Source organism: Zalophus californianus, chromosome 10 (genome assembly GCF_009762305.2).
Source record: "Zalophus californianus isolate mZalCal1 chromosome 10, mZalCal1.pri.v2, whole genome shotgun sequence".
Lineage (NCBI taxonomy): Eukaryota > Metazoa > Chordata > Mammalia > Carnivora > Otariidae > Zalophus > Zalophus californianus.
This window is the reverse complement of record NC_045604.1, coordinates 34,363,841-34,383,970: the sequence shown is the minus strand read 5'-3', so window position 1 is coordinate 34,383,970 and position 20,130 is coordinate 34,363,841. Positions and strand designations below refer to the sequence as shown.

Genomic DNA, 20,130 nt, shown 5'->3' with positions numbered 1-20,130 from the left:
ACAAGTTTTGTGCAGTCACCCCAGAAAGCTCCTGGAGTTGCTAGCAGCCCTCTCTCCTCTGACCTCCCTGCAAGAGAGGAGAATTCATTAACTTCCCCCTCACCTCACACAGCACTATTTGAAATAATTACCTGTGAGCTGTCCTCCTTGGCCTAGGGGGTGGTGATGGGGGGCCGGTGTAGAGTGATGGGAGAGGGTAGGGAACCTAGGAAGCTGAGAAAGATCTGTCAAGATATCCTAGTGAGGTTGTTTTTCTTTTCCATTCTTCCACCTGGCATTTCTGCCTTTTGCCCGACACTTCCACATCCCAGAACTTGCCCTCCCTGCGTTACCTGAAAGAGCCTTTCCCTCTTCAGGGACCCGCTGATAAAGGGAGAGCAGTGCAGACTGCCCTCTCTGCTCCTTCACTGTCCTCAGCAAATTGCATTAGAATGGGGCAAATTGGCTTGCAAAGCAGTTAAATGGAAATGACATTTGGAGCGATGTGCAGTGGGGATGCTGCTAAGGATCAGCAGGATCCAAAGGGGTAAAGTAAGGTACCAGAAGGTCTCCTCTGCAGAGGGGTCATGAGTCTGGCAGGAGAATCCCCCCCGCCACTGGCCCTTCTCTTTAACAGAACAGGAGGATTGGGGTACCCCACAGTCTGGGCACCCCACAGCAGGGCAGAGGGGCTGGTTGGTCTTTCAATCCAAGTCCAAATGAAGAGCAAACGGTGGTGTTGCACATCCATCCCCCAAAAGAAACCATGTCGTTATAAGGTCAGTGACTCCCCTTTCAGAGCTGGCCTGAGTACCCATCCCTGTCCCCAAAGAGCTGGGGAGCATCCACCCACCCCAACATGCTTGACCATCAAAAGTTGCAGGTGTAGTAAATGTGTAAATTCCCCATCTGGTATGCTGGAGTCTGTGCTTAAAATGAGGTGAACAAGAAAACCCTCCAAGAACAGCTACTTCTCCACTAGGCCCCTTTCCCATTTGCGAATACTTCCGTTAATCTTTATTTCATGGGTAAGATACCGGAAAGCACAGGTGCAGGAGGGGCAAGGAGGGCCGCTGTTAAATATACAAGGCACCAGCCGGCAGCAGTGGAAGCGCACCTGTTCAGGTGCTATGGAATATTTACAGTGCTGAGTTCTCACTGTTTGGGGGTTTATAGTCTCTATCCTGCCTCCTTTCCTGCAGCTGCCACCCCAAGATACGAGGTTTGTTGTGGGGGGAGGCGGTTCCTGTCCCCAGCAGTAACAGCCCCCCCCCCCAACCCCCCAGCTGTCTCTCCGCATTGCCACACAGCTGTCTTCACACACACAGACTGGGGCCCCATATACTTCTGTCCATCGTGGCAAATGGAGAGGTAAGGAGCTCCAAGCCCAGCCAAAGCCCCTACCCCCACCCCACCCCCTTCTTGATCGTAAAGAGCCCGGAGCATTGTGTTACAGTCTGTTAACTACAAATAATTCAGGACTGTCCACAGAGAAACTGGTGGAAACAGGCTTCGAGGTGCTGTCGTTTTACCGCTCATCTGCACCCCCAGCCCCATCGCCACCACCCTCACCCAGGGGCAGTCTGTTGTCAATTCACTATATGTGAATATAATATCTCTTCCTCCCCTCCACATATGCTCAGCTCCAACAATGATGAATGGAACGGATTCCCTTATGGGAAACAGTTTTTTCACTTAGTTACAAAGATTTCATGCCTGATTAGAGTAAATGAAGGCTGGGTGTGCGTCCACTTCTTTTTTGGTCATTTCTAAAGGTGAGCCCTGCAGAGACAGAGAAAGGCAGTTCTTCGCAGGGTCAAACGACTGGTCCCAAGGCGCCCTGGGAGGGACGGATGGTAAGAACGGGGCACCCCTTTTCTCCTCGGCTTAGCCCTCGGGCTCTCTGGGGCCCCACTCCCTGGCACTGGGGCATATGGAACCTCTTTATCTAGCTCCACACTGTTCCATCTGGAATTCCGAGGGCAGAAATGGAGGCGAGAAAGTTCTTTGTCAGGGAGCAGGGTCCCTACCAGGCGAGGGTGTAAAAGAAGAGGAGGAGGGGAGGGTGAGAGCTGAAAGAGAAAGCTTAGGCCTGAGCTGTGCAGAAGTTCCCGGCTCCTACAGTTGGTTAAGCATTAACCCCCTGCCCTGCCTTGGCCAGGTCTCCCGCTTGGGGGAAAAGATCGGTCTCAGAAACCCAGAAGCCCCGCAGGTGTTCCCTGCAGCCCCCTCTGGCTCAGCAGATCATGTGCGCTGTCTCCCCTCCTTGGTCCAGCCAGATGCTCAGTCCTGGCCCCCACCCACCCTCCCTCCCCTTCCCTGGCAGGGGCACCCTTTTCCCACCCCCTGTCCCTTCACCCAGGCATTGCCTACTGTTTCATGGCAGCATGCCTCTCAGCGACCAGGAAGTAGGGGGGCTGGTGGGGAGAAGTGATAGAAGGAAGCAGGCTGGTTCCACTCAAGACCCCAAAGCCGGAGCGCCAAGCTCAGGTTCAACAATGTTCCAAACATATGTATCAACCCACAGGGCCCAGGTTTGCTTGGGGCACGGAGTAGGGGAGAGTTTCTGTGCAAGTTTCCTTCTCCTCCAGGAACACTGGATTGTCCTGGTGCTTCTGTGATCTATCTGGCTGGCAGGTCCCTGTTCGGGCTCTCTGAGAGTGGGTCATTTGATCCAAGGCCATGTCAGAGCATTTCCAGTTCATCAGACCTGGCGCCTTGAACTTCAGAAGAAGAAAAAAAAAAAAAAAAAAAAAGCCAGCCGATGAACCAAGCATGCAGACCGACAAGATGCATGGCAAAGACACACGTGGAAAGCCCGAGTCCAGATGTAGGAACAGTCGCAGACACACAGAGAAGCAGGGTGACAGGGAAGGAAGATAAGGCCAGAGAGACTGACAGTGTGAACGGGGCACAAAGAGCTGAGAGCAAACACAGAAAACAAGTAGAAAAGAACAGTCTAGGCAGAAGGGAGCTCTGCTCCGTCTTCCCAGGCAAGGGGAGGCTCCATCTGGGCTGCAGTGGGAAGCTGAAGTAGCAGGTTATCTCCACTAGAGGGGGCTCTTGAAAACCAGGCTTGGCCCTAAACAGTGGTTTTTGTGCCTTTTGTGTGTGTGTGTGTGTGAGAGAAGAAAAAAAAATAGATATATTAGAAACTCCCAGCTGTCACTACCCAGAGACTACAACTGGTAGGGTCCTATTGCCAGTGGGACCTCTGGGCCGCCGTCTGGGAAAGGCGTCTGCCGCATTAAGTGGAGGTGCCCCAGCCGGGTGTGCAGCTAGGGAGAGGCCTGCCCGGACAGGATGCGTCTGGGGGTGGGCCCCGGGGAGGGGGGTGCCGTCTCGAGTCAGCAATCTGCTGGCCTGCCCGCCAAGAGGCTCTTGCCTTTCTTTATCAGCAGCAGAAGTTCTTGGCCCAAGCCCAGGACTTCACATGCCTGCCCCCCCACACCCCCTTCCAGCTCCTTAAATGCGGATTTTTGAGATCCTCCCGGGTGGTGGCAAAACTGCTCCTGAGGAGACTTTTTTAGAAAGACTTTTCAGGAACTGAACGCATGTCAACGTTGTATCGCTGATTTAATCTTTGTCTTCATATTCTCTGTGGGAGCCTTTCTCTGAATCATAATTCCCCCCTTTCATTTCAGCAGAGGACAGTATGGAGAGGGAATGGAGTCCAGAGGCTTTTCTCATCTGAGGAGATAATAACTGTCTAACAGGGTCTGGAAAAAGATTGAAGTTTGGGGACAGGCAGGGGGCCAGAGAGTCGCATCTTTTCAGATCTGATACCAGCCTCTGATGCCTCATCTTCACTTCCCTTTGGCTCCTGTTTACCTGAGGTCAAGCGGAGGGAGGGAAGGGAGGAGCAAGAAAAGAAAAGAGAAAAACAAGATAAATGTATCATGTATGAAAGTTTAATCCTGCTTTTCCTTGGCTAAAATTACTTTCGGTGTGAGAGATAAAAGGCAGTGGAGTTGCCCTCGGAAAGTTCAACTTGTCTTTGAGAAGGAAGAGGGGAGGGATCCTGGGTCTCAGCGTGAACAGCCCATGAATGAGCCTCTTTCCTCCGTGCCCCCCACAACAAGTTCTCTCTGAAGCTGAGAGGGAGAGGGAGAGGGAGAGGGAGGACGGGGGCGCCTCCAGGGCTTGTCTGCACTGTCAGGGAGCTCACGCCAGGCTTTCTCTTCCTGTCTTTACGCACCCTCCCTTCCCACCTTAGTTGCTTGTTTGGGTTTGCCGGGGACAGAAGAGGGGATGAGGGAGAACCCCAGGACACCCCTCCAACTTTACCCTTGTATATGGATTAGTACACCACCCATCTTGCCCTTGCGCTGAACCAAATAGGAAGACACCAAAAGCAGACATTGGGATCCATTTACATTTAAACAAACAGAAGTGGATCACTTCCTTGCGCAGTGCTAGCAATGTAGTAGCTCCAAAACAAAGATGGAAAAGCAAGAGATCATCCCTCCGAGGAACAGTAGGCTGCAGGGAAGCGGGAATTACCTAAGCCAAGGATCCTCCAAGGAAACTTTAGTATAAGGCAGGATGGAGTTACCGGTCTACTGGAGGGGCCAGGGACGTGAAGGCACAGAAGCTCCTGGAAGCTTTGGCTCTGGTCCGTGGAAGGTGTAGATTTCCAGGAGAGAGACTCATATGCCTGACAATTTTGGTTGACTGTCAAGAATGACTGTCTAACATTGTCCCATTCCTCAGCTTCTCAGAACTACCCCTGATTCTTCTCATTCTCTGGGATTTTCAATGGACAGCCACGTTGTTGTTTTCTGTTTCTGTTAGTCAACATCCGAGAGCAAGCTCTCCATGGCCCACACTCCTGAGGGCTTTCCACACCGCATTCTATGCAAATTGCATCCCTTTCTGGTCCTCTTGAGCTGGCGGCAGAATGCCCACGTGGTTCATCAGGAAATGTTATTACTCATTGGTGTTCACATTTCAGTGTCCAGAATCCTGCTGTTAACTCACCCACTCTTACCTGAATGAACTCATTAAATGGATCAGACCCAAGAGGGAAAAAAAATTCGGATTTTACCCTACACCCTGGCTGGGCAGGCAAGCCAAGTCCACCAGCCACCTCTGCCCTGTTTCCTACCTTGGAGAAGGAACCAATCTCTTTTTAAGGTTTCTGTCCAGAAAGAAGGCAGGGAGAGTGAATGGAAGGAAGCTCAAAGGAGGAAGATTTCAACTCAATGGAAAAACTTTATCCAATCCAGTAGTGGATGGCCATACTCTCCTTGCATCTTAAAATGGTCACATAAGATCTGGGGTGGGCAGACCCTGCATTGGGATGGGGTGGGGGCGTGGGGGGCATGCTTGGGGCTTCAAGAGGCCTTTGATCTATGCGTATATATGTAAATATATGTATATTTGTGTGTGTATATGATATATACGTGTGTGTGTGTGTGTGTGTGTGTGTGTGTGTGTGTGTGTGAAGAGAAAAGTTTATGATACCCCCCCAATGTACGGAACCACTAGACTCCAGTGTCTGGGGCCTCTGCCTGTCCTCCTTTTCTGCCTTCAGCTCTGGTTGTGGAACTAACCCAGCGCCTTCCCCATGTCCCAAAGTCATAGGCCACTCACTCTCAGGGTAAACGAGAAATCCAGGGACAAGACAGCCTCAGCAGGTCAGGGAAGCCCCAGGCTTTGTCACTGCTCTGCGACTCTGGACAAACTGTGGAACTTCTCTGAGCAGAGGCTCCTCCCATGAAGGGCGAGAGGGAAGATTCAGGAAGGGAGGAAAAGGAGGTAAAAAGTCCCTGCCTGCCCTGTAAAGGCAGGGGGACCAGAGAGCAGACAGAAGTGGCAAGAGGGGATGTTTCTGCTTTGAAGTGGTTTCCTGCTTCATAAAAGCGAAAGGCCTCGGCTGGGCTGGGTAAATATTACGTTGGCCTCTGACCTCCCACCTCCCTTGACTGCTCCCCTGGCTTCCCCCCCCTTTTTTTTTCTCCTGAGCAACAGAGATACCTGAGAGAGAAGAGCCTACTTTCTCAACTTCAGGGTCCTCAGCAGGAGCCTTGGTCAAAGCCAGACGGGAAGACCAGGCTCCTTCCCTGTCCCCAGACATGATGGCCTTCTTCTGAGTCAGCAAGCTCTACCTGCTCTCCGCATGGGCCATGTTGGCTGGTGGTGGTGGTGCATTCCCAGAGAGAGGGGGGTCAGGACCTCACAGTCGCCTGACAAGACTGGCCTGCCCACCCTCACCCCAGCCACCTAGACCTTCCTGCCAAGTCCTTTGACATTCTGTGGAATGAAAACCCACACCAAATGAACACATTTCAAGTCCACCACCCGATTCTGAGGGATCCCCCAGGGTGTGGAGCCCTTCAGCTTTCTGGACCAGAGGACCCAGCTGTGAGACATTTGCGGGGAATGATGTGAATTGCATGTGACACTGGGAAGCCACACCTGGCACCCTTGTGTAGGAGGCTTGGACCTCTCCCCCTCCCCGCCCCCCGCCCCGCCGAGAAGGGTGTCAGAACAGATGGCCAGGAAGGGTCTGGTGTCAGAATAAGGTCCTAATGCACAGGAACAAAGGACCTTCCCTCACACTTATCACTCTTCCTTCTTCCTAAAAGATTCCTCACCTGCCCACTGGGGGTCATTCAACATTTGCTCTCTGATCACAGGAGGGAGGCAAGAGGGAGCCATGAGACCCTCCAGGAGAGTCAGCTCCTGCCCCTAATCTTGTACCTCAGTTTCTCCATCTCTACAGCAGGAACGAATGCTTTTCATGACTACCCAAGCACCCTCACTTCCCTTTGTTTCTGGAGCCAGGCATAGGGAGATAGTTAGGGAATTTGGAAAAATGACAATTGTTGCAAATGTGCAAAACTATTCTAAAATTTGGAGCAGGAATAAAGCCAAGCTAGGGACATTTTTCTCCTCCTCTCTCTCTCCCCCTCTCTCTGAATTTGTTTGGAACTTTCTGAGAAAATAAGATTTTATTTAAAAGAAATCTATATGCTAAAGGTTCTTACATATAAAAATACATAAAAGTCTCAGTGGAGACTGGAAACTGAGAGGAAAGGAAGTAGTGACCCTGGCATTGGGGCCACATGCATGGCTCATGGGTAACACTTAACCAGTGGGGCTGGATTTTGAATTTGAATGTTCAGTGGGGCTGGATTTTGAATTTGAATGTTCAGTGGGGCTGAACATTCTGAATGTGCTACCCTTAGGGTTTCGGTGGCTTTGGCTGTAAGAGTTGAGATGAACGATACTGTCGTAGAACTGGTAAGTTGGCATATTTCTGGGAGTCAGCCTCCCATGGCAGGAGAAGGGGCAGATCTCATAGGCCTCTGGCTGCCTGCCTGCAATAAGGCTTGCATCTCTTCCTGCAGTGAGAGCTCCTCAGAGCGTGAGTATTAATGGGGCAGACTCAGCATGAAGGGCATTGGCAGGAGCTGGGTCCCAGAGCCCACGCTGGACCTTGGGCCTTAGGGATTGGATCCTTGGCCAGCGCTGATCATTGGACAGAACGGGAGGATGGCTGGTGAGTTGCATCAGCTGCTGTCTCTTAGCCCAAGCAGCAGCCCCCCCCTCCCCCGCCCCGTCCAGCTGAGGCACAAGGAGCCTTATCCCCTGTTGGAAGTGCAGAGCACGGGAAGGCCCTGGAAGGAGAGAATCCTATGCATTGACAGCATTGTCCAAGAACCAGCTGTGGAAAATCAGTGTGACAAGGTGCCTTGATTTTTTTTTTTTTTTGTAAATCACTTTTGAAAAAACAACTTGAATTACAAAAGAAATGGGTGTTATATGTAGAATACCTGGAAATTGTCTCTGAGTATTTGATAGCAGCTTTTACTCAGGCTCATATCATAGATGTGAAACCCGTGTCCAAACCAGGTGAGTAGATGGCCCTGAGTAGTCACACAGCAAGTGGCCCTTCACGGCCCTCCATGAGCAAGGAGGTGTGTTTGCCCCAGCCTAACCCAGCACTCTTGAGCCCTTAGCCACATTCTCTTCCAGTCTCTCAGTTCCCAGCTCTGCCCAGCGACCTCCCCCATCTCTCTCTCTCTCTCTCTCAAGATTTTATTTATTTGTTGAGAGAGAGTGAGCACACAGAGGGAGAGGGAGAAGCAAGCTCCCCACTGAGCAGGGAGCCTGATGCAGGACCCAATCCCAGGACCCTGAGATCATGACCTGAGCCAAAGGCAGACACTTAACTGACTGAGCCACCCAAGCGCCTCTCTCTCCTCACCCCCCCACCTCAGGCTTGAGCAGGCAGGCAGCTCACGGTGAAGCAGTAGTCCCTGAGAACCAGTGTCTCCCCCTCTCTGCCAGTCTGCGGGCGCTAGGACACCCAGACTGCCTCTCCTTGGAGCTGCACAGTGTGGTGGAGAAAGGCCCCCCTCTTTTCAATTGCTCCAACCAGCTTTCCTCCATCCCCCGCAAGCCTTGCTATTTGCACAGTCAATGGTTCTGGCAAGGCCAGGCCGCCCCTCCCTCCCCGAGAGGCACTGTGGGCACTGTTTGTGTCTCGGTCTCTATAGACTCAGCATTCACCACTTGAAGAGGGTGAGACAACAATGGCCAGAGCAGCTGCCTGCCGACGGGGCTGCCGGGGAGGCTGCCGGGGAGGCTGCCGGGGAGCGGCAGGCCAGCCAGAGTTTGTGCACCATGCACCTGTGAGCTTTCTCAGGCAGCCAGGGCCAACGCAGAGGGAATGAGCAGGGCAACCAGGATCCAGAGGACCTGGTCCAGGCCACCTGATTGGCTCCCTCCACATGCCTGCAGCTTTCTTGGCCGAGCCTTCCACCAGCTGTGCAGTCCCTCAGGGCCTGGAGGAAAAAGCAGGGTCCCCGGCCCCTGGGAAGCCGCCATTTTTACCCTTAGGACAGGAAGAGGCAGGACACTTGCTCAGGTAGAAAAAGACAGGGACGCTCCGCCAGGAGCCCGCCCCCAGGTAGAAGAAAGGTACATTACTTGCAGAGATTGAAGTGGGTGCAATATGATTTCATTTGATTGAACATGCAATTATTAAATATGTGCTGTGTGCCAAGTGTTCTGGGAGGAAGGCATGTCCCTGTCCAGGCTCGTGACAGGCTTGCAACATGGCAAGGGAGGCAGGGGATGCACAGAAATGATGCCCGTACAAGTTCAGTGTAAGTACTGTAGGGGGGCACGAGAGAGGGATTAACCAGAGCCATCTGACCAGAAGGGACCCTCCAGGGAGGGAATGAGCCCTACTGCATTTGGGGAATTTAAACAGAGGTTGGAAGATGACAGCCGGGTCTCAAGAAGGGATTCCTCTGTGGAGCAGAAAGGGACAATGGGTGATGGCTGAGATCCCCACCCACTTCCAGGCCTTGTAACCTGGAGTCCCTGTTTGCTGTTCGGTAAATACAACAGAGGAAAAAGGCTCCGTTGGAAGTGAAGTGGAGTGTTGGCCCAGGGCTTGTGAGAATGACCCGCAGCTGCTGGCCTTAATTTCACAGCAAACAGAGCGGGTTCTCACCCCTCCACCCCCACGACTCTCCTCCAAGCATGGTGCCAGCAAGGCTAGGCTGGGCTAAGCCCTGGTCTCCCCCAGAGCCAAAATTCTCGTAATCACATGAAAGTGAGCACTCCGTCCACAAGCAGGGGCAGACCCGCGGAACGGAGTCTTGGTCAGCTCTCTGCTTATGCAGCTCTAACTTCTAATCATTGTCATAAACAGGACGGAAGCAGCTGCTCACTCCAGTCTATTATCAGCTTGGTTGGAGACAGAGAAATTTAAATGACAGTACGATGCTTAGCAAAGAAACGAAAGTCAGTGTTAAAAATAAAGAAAACAAGACAGCTTGTTTCATCGAAATGGAAGGGTTATTAAACAGCCCCGAATTAATCAGTGATCTGCCAGGGCTGGGAATTGAAGAGCAGCGGGGCCAGGGGAGAGAGCTGGGAGAAGGTGGGTGGAGAGACGTCCTGGGGCAGGTAGGGACTGCCTGTTCTCTCCTCTAGGGCTGCCTGCCGGGACTGGGGGAAATGGGTAGGTCTTCAGAGGGGCAGGGGCAGCTAATTCTCTGCCCCACAGATAAGAGTGGGTAGGAGGCCCTGCAGACTTTGGTATCCCAGCCTCTCTCCTTACAAAGTCCTGCTTCTGGAATCTTTCCATCAGCCACCACCCGCACCAGCCCTGGGGGCTGTCTCCAGCCCTGCACCTTCCCACCAGCCAGGGCTGGGTGGGAGCCGAATGGCTTTCTGTGGTGGCCAGAAGCTCCCCACCAGGCCCTTCCCTCTCTCCCAAGGAGTCCTCAAGATCTCAACTCTGAGTTGAGCTCCTGATACCCCACCCCCATTCCAAAGGGCATTCCGAGTATGACCAGGCTCTCCCGCACAGGCTGTGGGAGGGGTACGCCAATGACATAGCATATGGGGCATTCTTAGTGAGCTCTAATATCACTGCGCAAATGGCAGTTTCTATTACATGGGCGGGGGGTGGGTGTCCTGGGTCCTGAGAACGCAACCGCAGAAGAAAGGTTTTCCAGAGGGCACAGAATGGGTCTGGCAGAGAAGCAGACCTGCTCACACCTTGGCAGGGCCGTGGGAGGGGAGGCCGTGGCTGAGCACATCTGCATGCACGTGTGCACCCATCCGGCTGTGCAACATGTTGGATCTTGAATCAATCACTCCGAGAGCATTTTCTCTGCTCTTTGACCTCCACATTCTTTCTCTTCACCCCTCCCTCCCTCCTGCTTCCCTCCTGGCTGTTTACCCTTTTCCAGGCTCTTCTCTCACACCCCATTCATCATCCGGGACCAGATTCTCACTCAGGGAGTTCTTTTCATCTCCTGGCCCAGGTCCCCCCCCCCCCCCCCCCCCCCCGCCCCCCGGTGCTGCACCAGCCTGCATTCCCCCTGCTTTCCCTCCAGCACATTCTTCTCTACCCGTGTCAGCCTCTCTGATAACTGTGTCCTTCACTTTCCCCCCCAGAAGGGCTGGGGTCCTAGACATCGCGAGCTGATAGGATGACAAGGGTCTCAACCGAGGGGCTGATGCCGCTCCAGGGGGTAGGGGTCCTGCAGACCGCGTGCTTATGCATCTTGGCACCGACAAGCCCCCTCAGTGGATGGAACTCTTTCTGGATTGGCAGCCCCCTCCCGGTCCACATGTGTCCCTTTTATCCAGCTCCAGAGCACTCCTCCTGCTCCGTGTGCAGGGGTGTGAACGTGCCTGTTACTTAAGAGCGGCTGCCTGGCAGCTCGGGATCTTTTCGGCAGGAGCTCTGAGTCTCAGACAAAGAGAGGAGAAGAATAGAAACTGAAGGTGGGAAGGTACAGGGTGGGGACACAGCCTGCTTAAGAAGCTTCCTCTTAAAAGGAGTTACAACTTTTTATAGGAAGGCTGGCTGTCAGTTCAGAAGAGCACTGGAGGGGAGGATCAGACAGGGGGACTTCACCCCACATGCTGGCCAGACCCGGTATGGGACGAATCCGGAGAATGCGGAGCTCCAGCCCAGGGACCGTCCTCAGCATGGACTCCTTCTCCTCCTCCCAAGGGCTGACTTTCCTCTTTCCTCCTTCCCTCCCTCTCTCCTGCCAAGGGCACCTGGATGAATCACCAAGAGCAGCAGAAGTGGCCCTTAAATCACCCTTGAGTTCAGAGGAAGTGGGAGGTGAGTTGGAAAGCGTGGGACCCAGGGAACTGGGGAGAAAAGCGACAAGGGACCAGCGGCACCTAGGTCCTCCCAAGAGGCCAGAGCCTCGGGAGCTTCCCCGTCCTAAGAATCTCGGTCACCTGGCTGAAACAGAGCCTCCAGCCTTTGTCACCAGCACATACTGGGCAGCCAGTTGCTGCCAAGGAGGTGATGTCCTTGTGCAGTGTTTCTCCAAAAACAGAAACAAGAGTCACTGGTGTTTATCCAAAGCGATAGAGTTTGCGGAACACTTTCCACACCCATTGTCTCATGGATTCTCACCACAGCTCTGCGAGGTGTCCTTCCACAGCTGGGAAACTAGGGCCCCAAGAGGTTAAATAACAGGTTCAAGGTCACCGAATTAGGAAGTGATTAAGCGAGACCAGAGCCCAGGTCTGTTCCCAAAGCCCACAGTGTCTTCCCTCTGCCTGCTGCCTGGCCACACGCACCATTTGACCCCCTTACAGAAGAGCCCTGTTCCAGAGCCTTCTGAGGGGATTCTCACCCCACCCCACTCTGCGCTTGATCACTCTCGCTGTCAGTTGGCCATTTATTATACACATTTTGTGTGATCTTTGAACTTGTTCAGTTTGTGTCTTTGAGCTTTCTTGCCTTTTCCTGCACGAGCTCTGTCTGTGTTGTGCGTCCTTCACCGACAGAGCTGGTGGCCCCTCCTATTCTTCTTCATCCTTCTGCCCACCTCATCCACCTCCCAGTGACATTTGCTATTTCCCCAGCGGGTTCAAGATGAACCTTCCCGAACGGTTCACCCCTTCTTCATTACCTCTGTCAGTTACGGCAAATCGTTGAGCCAAGGGCGTTAGTTCACGCCTCGTCTAAGGGCAGACTAGTCGCTGAGAAAAGCACATGAGCATCTCCATGTCCGCTCTCCCCTGCTCTGAGCACAGAACTGAGTGAGAGGCATCATGCTACCCCTGCATGGGATGCCGAAGAACACAAAGATTATTCCTGCACTCTTACCTGGGAGCCTCTAATTCCACGGAGAGATAGCACACAGTCATCTAACAAGAGAGCCAGCAACAACAATGCAGCATGTGCTAAAAACAACAGTTTCTGGTTGACTTTGGAGGAGAGAGAGGTGATTAGGGGTGGGGATATCCTAGAGGCTTCCTACAGCTTTGAAGGACGCACAGGGCTTGGATAAGCCAAGAAGAAAGTTGAGACAGGTGCTCCAGGGAGAGCAGCTGTGGCCGTGAAATTCTGCAAGGTGTCCTGGGGACTCAGCACGTGAACCGGTTTGTTGGGAGTGGAGTCACTCTGGGAGAGGGGGAAAGGGAAGCTGTAGAAAGAAGAGCCAGCTTGGGAAGAACTTGAACTTGGGTACTTGGCAGTCCAGCCTTGAGTGTATCTGGGCAACAGAAGGAGTTGCCATAGGTGGATATCACACTTGGCCATGTGCCTGGCAAATAGACAAGGAGTTCGAAGCACAGGAAATGATGCAGTACGAGGCACACCGGGGAGGAGATTTGTGGCCAAATCTTCGCTGCCAGAGTCTGTGTCTGCGGATAGTCTCTGGGCCAGTCTTACATGTCTCAAGGAGACACCAGGCTTGCTGGTAAAGAGACCCACTCTTGAACTTTGGAAAGCCTGACTTTTGGAAAAGGGCTGGGTTTTAAAAATGCACCTTGATCTGGCCCCAGTGGCTCCCTTCTTTCCCTGCCATGAGGACGAAGCAACAGTGGTAGGGGAGTGCTCCTTGTCCCTGGAGCATGTCAGTGGTCAGTGGCCAGCTCTGGGAGCCACCAGGGAGCAGAGAGGCAGGAGGGTCTGCTCGAGAAGGAGGAAGTGCCAGGGAATGGCCAGGGCCATTACAGTTTTCCTTCAAGAGAGGAAAGACGGGGCAGCTTGCAGGGGAAAGCAAGTGGTGTTTAGGGCCAGGCCATCGCCAGAGAGCCGAGGTGAACGCCTGGTGTTTTGTTTGGGTTGTTTCTTCCTCTCCCTTTCTCTCCCGCTGCTGTGAATTGGAGCTGTGTCATTATTCTTTGAAAACATTACAGTTAATGGCAGCATAATACGCCATTATGTGGAGTAACCGTAATTTATTTAACAATTTAGTCAGGTACTTTCTACCCTGTGTCCTGCTCTCCTGCCCCATTTCAACCTCAGAGCCCCGTGGCTCTCCCGTGTTCAGTAAGGTTGGGGTGAGAAGGCAGGAGATAACGTCTCCAGGCTCCTTGGAAAGATCATTTGGAATGTCTCTGGAAGGTGACTGCCAGCTAGCAGACCCCTTGCCACAAAACAGCCCCCAAATCCACCATGTAACAGATATCTCAACCCACACCTCCCCACACATCCCAGCCCTGCTTCATTACCAAAATAAAATGAGAGGCTCAGGTTTTGACCTTTAAAGTAAAGTACTTGCCAGATCTTCCTTAACATTCTACTGGGTTTTCCCAGACCAGTGATAAGAGGGTTTGGTTGAAAAATAACATCTAAATAGGTAGGCAAAGCGGAATAGTGGGGAAAACATGGCCATCAGAAGGTCCTCCTTCCTAGCCGAATGACACCTCAGCCTCGCTGAGATTTGGGCTTTTCATCAGCGAAATGGGGAGAAGACTACCCATCTCTCAAGATAATCACAAAACTCCAGTGCGTATGCAAAGGATCTAGCGCAGTGTGCCACACAGCAAGGGGTTAATAAATAACATAATAACAGTAGCTCTTCTTTATTGTTTTGTGTTATAGGAAGCAAATAGCAGTGGCTATTTTATGCTACCCATGGCCCCTGGGGTACGAAGGCTCCTAGCATGAATCTGACTCGGCTTAGCAAAGCCATATCCCCCACATTGATGCCTAGCCTGCCTTTGGAAGGAGACTGAGAATTTCTTTTTCTGTCCGTTCATCCCAGAATGCCTACCAGAACAGTAACCCCACTTCTAGGATGGTTGAAGCAGGGGCCAGCTCAGAGTCAGGGGAGAAGCGGAGCGACCTTTCAAGGCCCCACGCAGTGCAGAGGGCAGGCTTGCTCCCAGGGCTGGATGTTCAGAGTCCCGCTAACTTGCCGAAATTCTTTCTGCCCCAGGGGTGGGGTGGCCATGGCCAGTCATGCTCCTCCCTGGCCATCCCCCAGAGGGGGTTGAAGAGGGCAGAGCCCATGGAAGCGGGGGAGGGGTGGCGGGGCAGGCAGCTGCTTGAAATTGATTGCTCTTGTAGTTTAGTTTAGACCATGGGCTCTCTCAGCGCTGCCCGGGTGGCGACCTTTAGATAATAAAGGGAATTCTGGGAGATTTCTGACAGGCCCATGACATATGGGGCAGGTCTGCAGGGTCAGGCGGTGTATCTCCCTGCTTCTGGCCCCAGGGTAATGAATCTTGTTTTGACTTTGCAAAGCGAGCCCCCTCCCCTCCACCGGCCCTCAAGTGTGTATGTGTCTTTGGAACCCTTCATAATTCAGGGAGACACCTCCAAGCTTTTACAGCCTGTGGGGGGAGAGGACAAACACTGCATGCTTTGCTAAGGCCCTGGGAGAGCTGGTGTGGTTTCCAGGGCCCCATCAGAGCCCACGGGGAGAGCTGGGAACAAAAACAACAGAAACCCCTCGCCTGGTGTAAAAACAAGCAATGGTCCGGTAACAGGGCTGGGAGAGGAGCTGGGGTGGGTTGGAAGGAGTCACAGAATATCCCATAGGGTTCTAAGGGTCTGCAGGTGACACCCCCACTCCTCTGGGCAGGTGCAGCAGAGAGAATGGGAACCAGTCTGCAGGAAAAGCCCCACAAGCGAGAGACGGCAAATACCATCTCTGATCCCACTGGGGACGAAGTGGTGAAAGGCCACGCGGTTGAGGTCTCTGGGCCTCTGTTTGGTGCTGGGTGAAAGAGGAGGTGTGTTTGCTGCCATCAGTTCCCACGGAGACGTGGAGATTGACATCTCTAATACTTCGCCCGCGATGGCAGATGCAAATGCGCGTGCTTGCACGGGCCTGTCTACACAACCCTCCCCCCAACCCCCAGCCAAGATGGTAGAGAACGTTGTTCCCCCCCACTCCACCCCACCCCACCCCACCCCCGCTCTGTTAGTTCTCTAGGGCTGCTCTATCGAAGTGCCACCAACGGGGGGACTGCAACAACTAAAATGTGTCGTCTCGGTTCTGGAGGCTACAGGTCGTGTCTGTGAGGCTGGCGGCTCCTTGCAAGGGCCACGAGGGGAGGGTCAGCGCCAGCCTTTTCTCCTAGGCCTGTCGAGGGCCGTCTTCTTTCTCTCTGTGTCTCTCCACCTGATCTTCTTCCCTCTGTGCCTATGCCTCTGTGTCCAAATTTCCCCCTTTCTGTAAGGACACCAGTCATTTGGATCAGGGCCCAACCTAATGACCTCATTTTAATTACCTCTATAAAGTCACTGTTCTCCAAATAACAGTCATATTCTGAGGCACTGGGAGTTAGGACCTCAACACACGAATTCGGGGGGTTCATGACTGAACTCCGAGCGCCTGCCTTCCTGCCTTTCTTGCCGGGACCCAGCCTCTGCACTTTTGCCCTGTCACCCTGCCTCTGCCCACTGTGTCTTCTGAGAGGTCAAGTCCCTTGCTGTCACGTCATCACATGGGATCTGGAGCAGAGAAGCGCACACAGCTCTGGTCACCCAGACCCTCACTGCCTCACCGCCTGGAATATGGGGTCCTCTCTCACTGCTGGTCGGGACTCTTAGGGCCACCCCACATTGCCTTCTCTTACTCCTTGATGCTTGGCCACTGGCTCTGGCCCACCCACGTGTGACAGGAATCCCAGGGACAGACTGCTGGGGCATCTCCCTGCTCACAGTGAGAGCCGGTGGCTGGGTAGAAACTGTCACCAGAAGCTGTCCCGACGACACACACCGGAGCACCACCCTATCATCCAGTATCATGGATCCCACCTCCTCAGGGTCAGATGCCAAGAGGCCAGGTAGGCAGAGGCCCGTTTGCCCCCTCTGGCTCCCCTCACCTTCTTCCTCTCGCTCCGGGGCGAGATGTAGTCACTTAACTTCACATAACAGCACAGAGTCTGGGGAAAAAAATGACATTCGATTAATGAAGCAAACCCAGCTGGTATAGCAGTGACATCTAAATTGTTCCTTTGGTCGCTTTATTTTCTGTAGGAAATTCTCCCTCTCCCCACAACCCCCCCCCCTTTTCCCTTTAAATCGCGTGCATAAAATACGCTAATAACAATCTTCGGTGTCTGTGCATGAGTGACAGCTGAAATAAGAAAAAGACTAATCGTACCTCCTGCAGCCCTGTCACATGGAGATTAAATGAGCCTCCCTCCCGTCCCTCAGTGCTCACTGCCCCCTCCCCCACTCTCTCCTCTTGCTCCTGGTCTCTCTCCTCAATGAGAATCATGGGCATTTGAATAATAATATTATAGACGCCATCAGGGTGACAGTGGGGAAAAAATCAGCTCAAACCCATGATTATTCCTTCAATCTAATAATTATTTAAATACCAGATAACTCCTTTCACTCTAATTGAGGCCTTTCAGCTGTCAGCATTACCCGGGGCCTTTGCGTTCGCCCTCTCGCTCACCTTGTGCTGCCCAACGTGCCTGGACTACCTCCGAGGTCCGTGTTAGACAGAGTGACGCTCGGCATGTTTGCATGTACGACTGCACAGATGACATTATGACAGGTCCTTCAGGATCATGCCGCCCACAGGGGACAAGCCAGGGCCCCAGGATCGCACATGTAGACGTTTTATCCTCGTAGACTTTAATTCATAGAAATCTTAAACCCAAAGGAGCCTTCTGAGGTCATTGGGACCAATCCCTTGCCTCTGGGTAAACGTCTTCCTAGACAGCCGTTGGGAAAATTCACTGTTAGAAAAGCCCATAGTCTCCTTGGCACAAAGCCCAGGAATCCTCTCTAGACAGGATGTCCCTCTTCATATCTAACTTTAGTCTCTCCTGCTGCAGTTCTAACTCTTTGGGAAGAAGAGGCTTCCTGCTGCTTAGACTACATCTGGCCTATCTGTGAGGTTGTCTGCAGCCCAGAGGGAAGTGGCATGGACAGCAGAGCCCCCAAGTCACAATGTGGGTGCCATTCCAGCACATCACAGCGGCTGCAGCTTTGAGTAGGTCAAAAGAGGTTGTTCTCCCGACAGAGAAAGGAGCCATTGACCGTGGCTCTTTCATCCCCCTCAGCCCCTAGTCCCTTGCCTCCTTGAGTCTGCCCTGCGTACTCACTCCCTGCCCAGGCCTGGCGGCAGGCTCACTTCTGCCCATCGGGGGACTGCCACCATCAAAGGCACCTTCTTTCCCTCAAACGGGGCAGTCTCGAGGTGGAACATAACTGACTCCCAGGACCCTTTCACCTACAGCAGAGGAAGCACAAGGCTTTTTGTCACAAGGTCTAGCCTGTCCGTGACTCATTTGGGGTCACGTTGGAAAATTTTTTCTTTCCATGATCTGTGGCTTCTTTATAGAAAGAAGGAAGGAAGGAAGGAAGGAAGGAAGGAAGGAAGGAAGGAAGGAAGGAAGGAAGGAAGGAAGGAAGGAAAGAAGGAAGGAAGGAAGGAAGGAAGGAAGGAAGGAAGGAAGGAAGGAAGGAAGGAAGGAAGGAAGGAAGGAAGGATGGTATCCCGACTCTAACTCCTCTTCCTATTGGCTCCTTTTGCTACAACGGAGACCAAGTGAAAGCATAGAGGCACATCACCCAGACCTCCTGGGAAGAGACACCAGAGCAGGTAGGTGGGGAGGAGAGAGTCCTGCCCTGAGCTGAACTGGAAGTGCCTGATTGTCATTTCCTCCCTGCTTTACCTCTGACACCTATAGCAGCTGATCTGGAAGGTATTAGATGCTTCCACTGGCTGTCCCCAACACCTGCCTCCTGAATCTTGATCAGGGAGACGGTGTCATCAAGCCCTCCAAATAAAATATTCAGTGATACTTGCTTCCCAAAGAGGCAAGTGTGGCCTCTCCTTGGCATGCAGCGTGCTCTGAGTAACACGTCTCTAGAGGCTTGGCTGATAGGGCGAGTGTCCTGGAGCAGCATGTCCTGAATTGGGACTGGAGGTGGGGAGAAGAGAGGATAGGCAGGTTTTGGCTCTTGAGAATGCATCTGACAAACTGACTTCACAAACAGCCACAGAGAGAGAAGTGATGGAAAGAAGGAGGCATCATTAAGGGAAAACTCCCCAGGTTGACATTAGACAGCTGGTATTAGGAAGAAATACTGGGTATACAAAGTCATAGGCACATGTTTGCTGGCTTCTACCAAACCGAGGCTGGAGAATTCATTTTAAGACAGGTCATGGAATGGCGGAGTTCATGAAGAGCTGGAAATATTGACAAATAAATTATTAATAATAAAGGCTAATGTCTCTGGAACGTTTCAAATGGACATCATTCTGAGCGCGTTCTATGTATTAACTGACTTCATCGTCATAATCCTATGAGATAGATACCACTGCTAATCCCATTTTAGATAGATAAGGACAGAGCATCACAGAGTGGCTACGTACCTTGACCAAGTTCACACAGCTGTTGGCTCTGTTTGAATCCAAGCAGCTAAGTTCAGAGCTCATGCATTTAACCATTAGAGCACACTGTCTCTCACCAGAGGAACAAACGTTCTGCTTTCCTCTGAACTCAGATAGGAGACCTGATCCTTGCCAGCTGGCCCTGCCAATGGCTACTTGGTAATATCAGCCTTGGCATGGAGAGATGGAGGCTCCCAATTTGGCTGTTAAGTCCGTTGTCCTTGGGAAAGCCACATTCCCAAAGTGGACCGTGAGCCTCCCTTGCCAGCCCTGCACTGCAGACCATGCCTTCTCTTGACTCCTGTGCAACAGTACCTGCTGCTTCAAGATCAGAAGGTCCCAGGAGCTTTCGGTCCCAGAATAGATGTTGATAAAGGAATGGATGGTATCCCGAGGATAGACCTTGTGACAAAAAGGAATGAGAGGGAAACAGCCCACTATAGTGGTCTGTTGAGAACTCCTGGCCCAACCAGCCTTACCAGGTAGTGTGGAAGGACCTCAGTCTCAATGACAAACTCTAGAAGATAAAGGAAACAAGCCTCAAGGTTATCACTTCATCTGAAAGAAGAAGTCTTACAAACTGGTTAATTCAAGCACTCTTTATTTTAAGATCAAAGAAATAGGCTCAGGAAGATGCTAGACCAGTTTAAAGCCGTAGTACTCATGGGGGGACACAGGCAGGATTTGAATCCTGTGTTCCCGAGTCCCCCCCCCCACCGCCGCACTCTTCCTCCTGCCCTAAGACTTCATAGCTATCACGCCATTTTTCCATTCATAGTTTACCTCCCAGCATTCTGTACTTCTACCAGCCTCTCTGCCGGCTGCTGAGAGGCTTTGTTGGGACTTGTGCAGTAGTATGAGAGAGAAGATCACCTTGGATCTATTCCCTTTCCCCTAACACAGGCTTCCGAGATTGAGCGCCTTCACTGGGTCAGGGAGAGCTGGGCCTCAAGGTCTACCCACAGTGTTTATTCCCATGGAAAGGAAGACTATGAGCAAAAAGGGAGCTCAGGTGCTCCAGCAGGATTCCTGAAGTGCAGTCTCCTGG

At 52.5% G+C, this 20,130-nt stretch overlaps 1 protein-coding gene across 13 annotated transcripts in view; it reads left to right on the top strand.

Moving 5' to 3' along the window:
* The window catches only part of PLXNA2 (plexin A2), a 205,508-nt gene that overhangs the window by 2,218 nt on the left and 183,160 nt on the right, over window positions 1–20,130 (top strand). Inside the window, exon 1 of one of the 13 annotated variants that reach the window (XM_035722088.1) lies at window positions 11,477–11,590. The exons of the other annotated variants lie outside the window; for them this stretch is intronic. The gene's annotated coding sequence lies outside the window, so the exon portion shown is untranslated. Of the gene's footprint in view, window positions 1–11,476; window positions 11,591–20,130 lie in introns of those variants that run through there. 13 annotated transcript variants of the gene reach the window in all.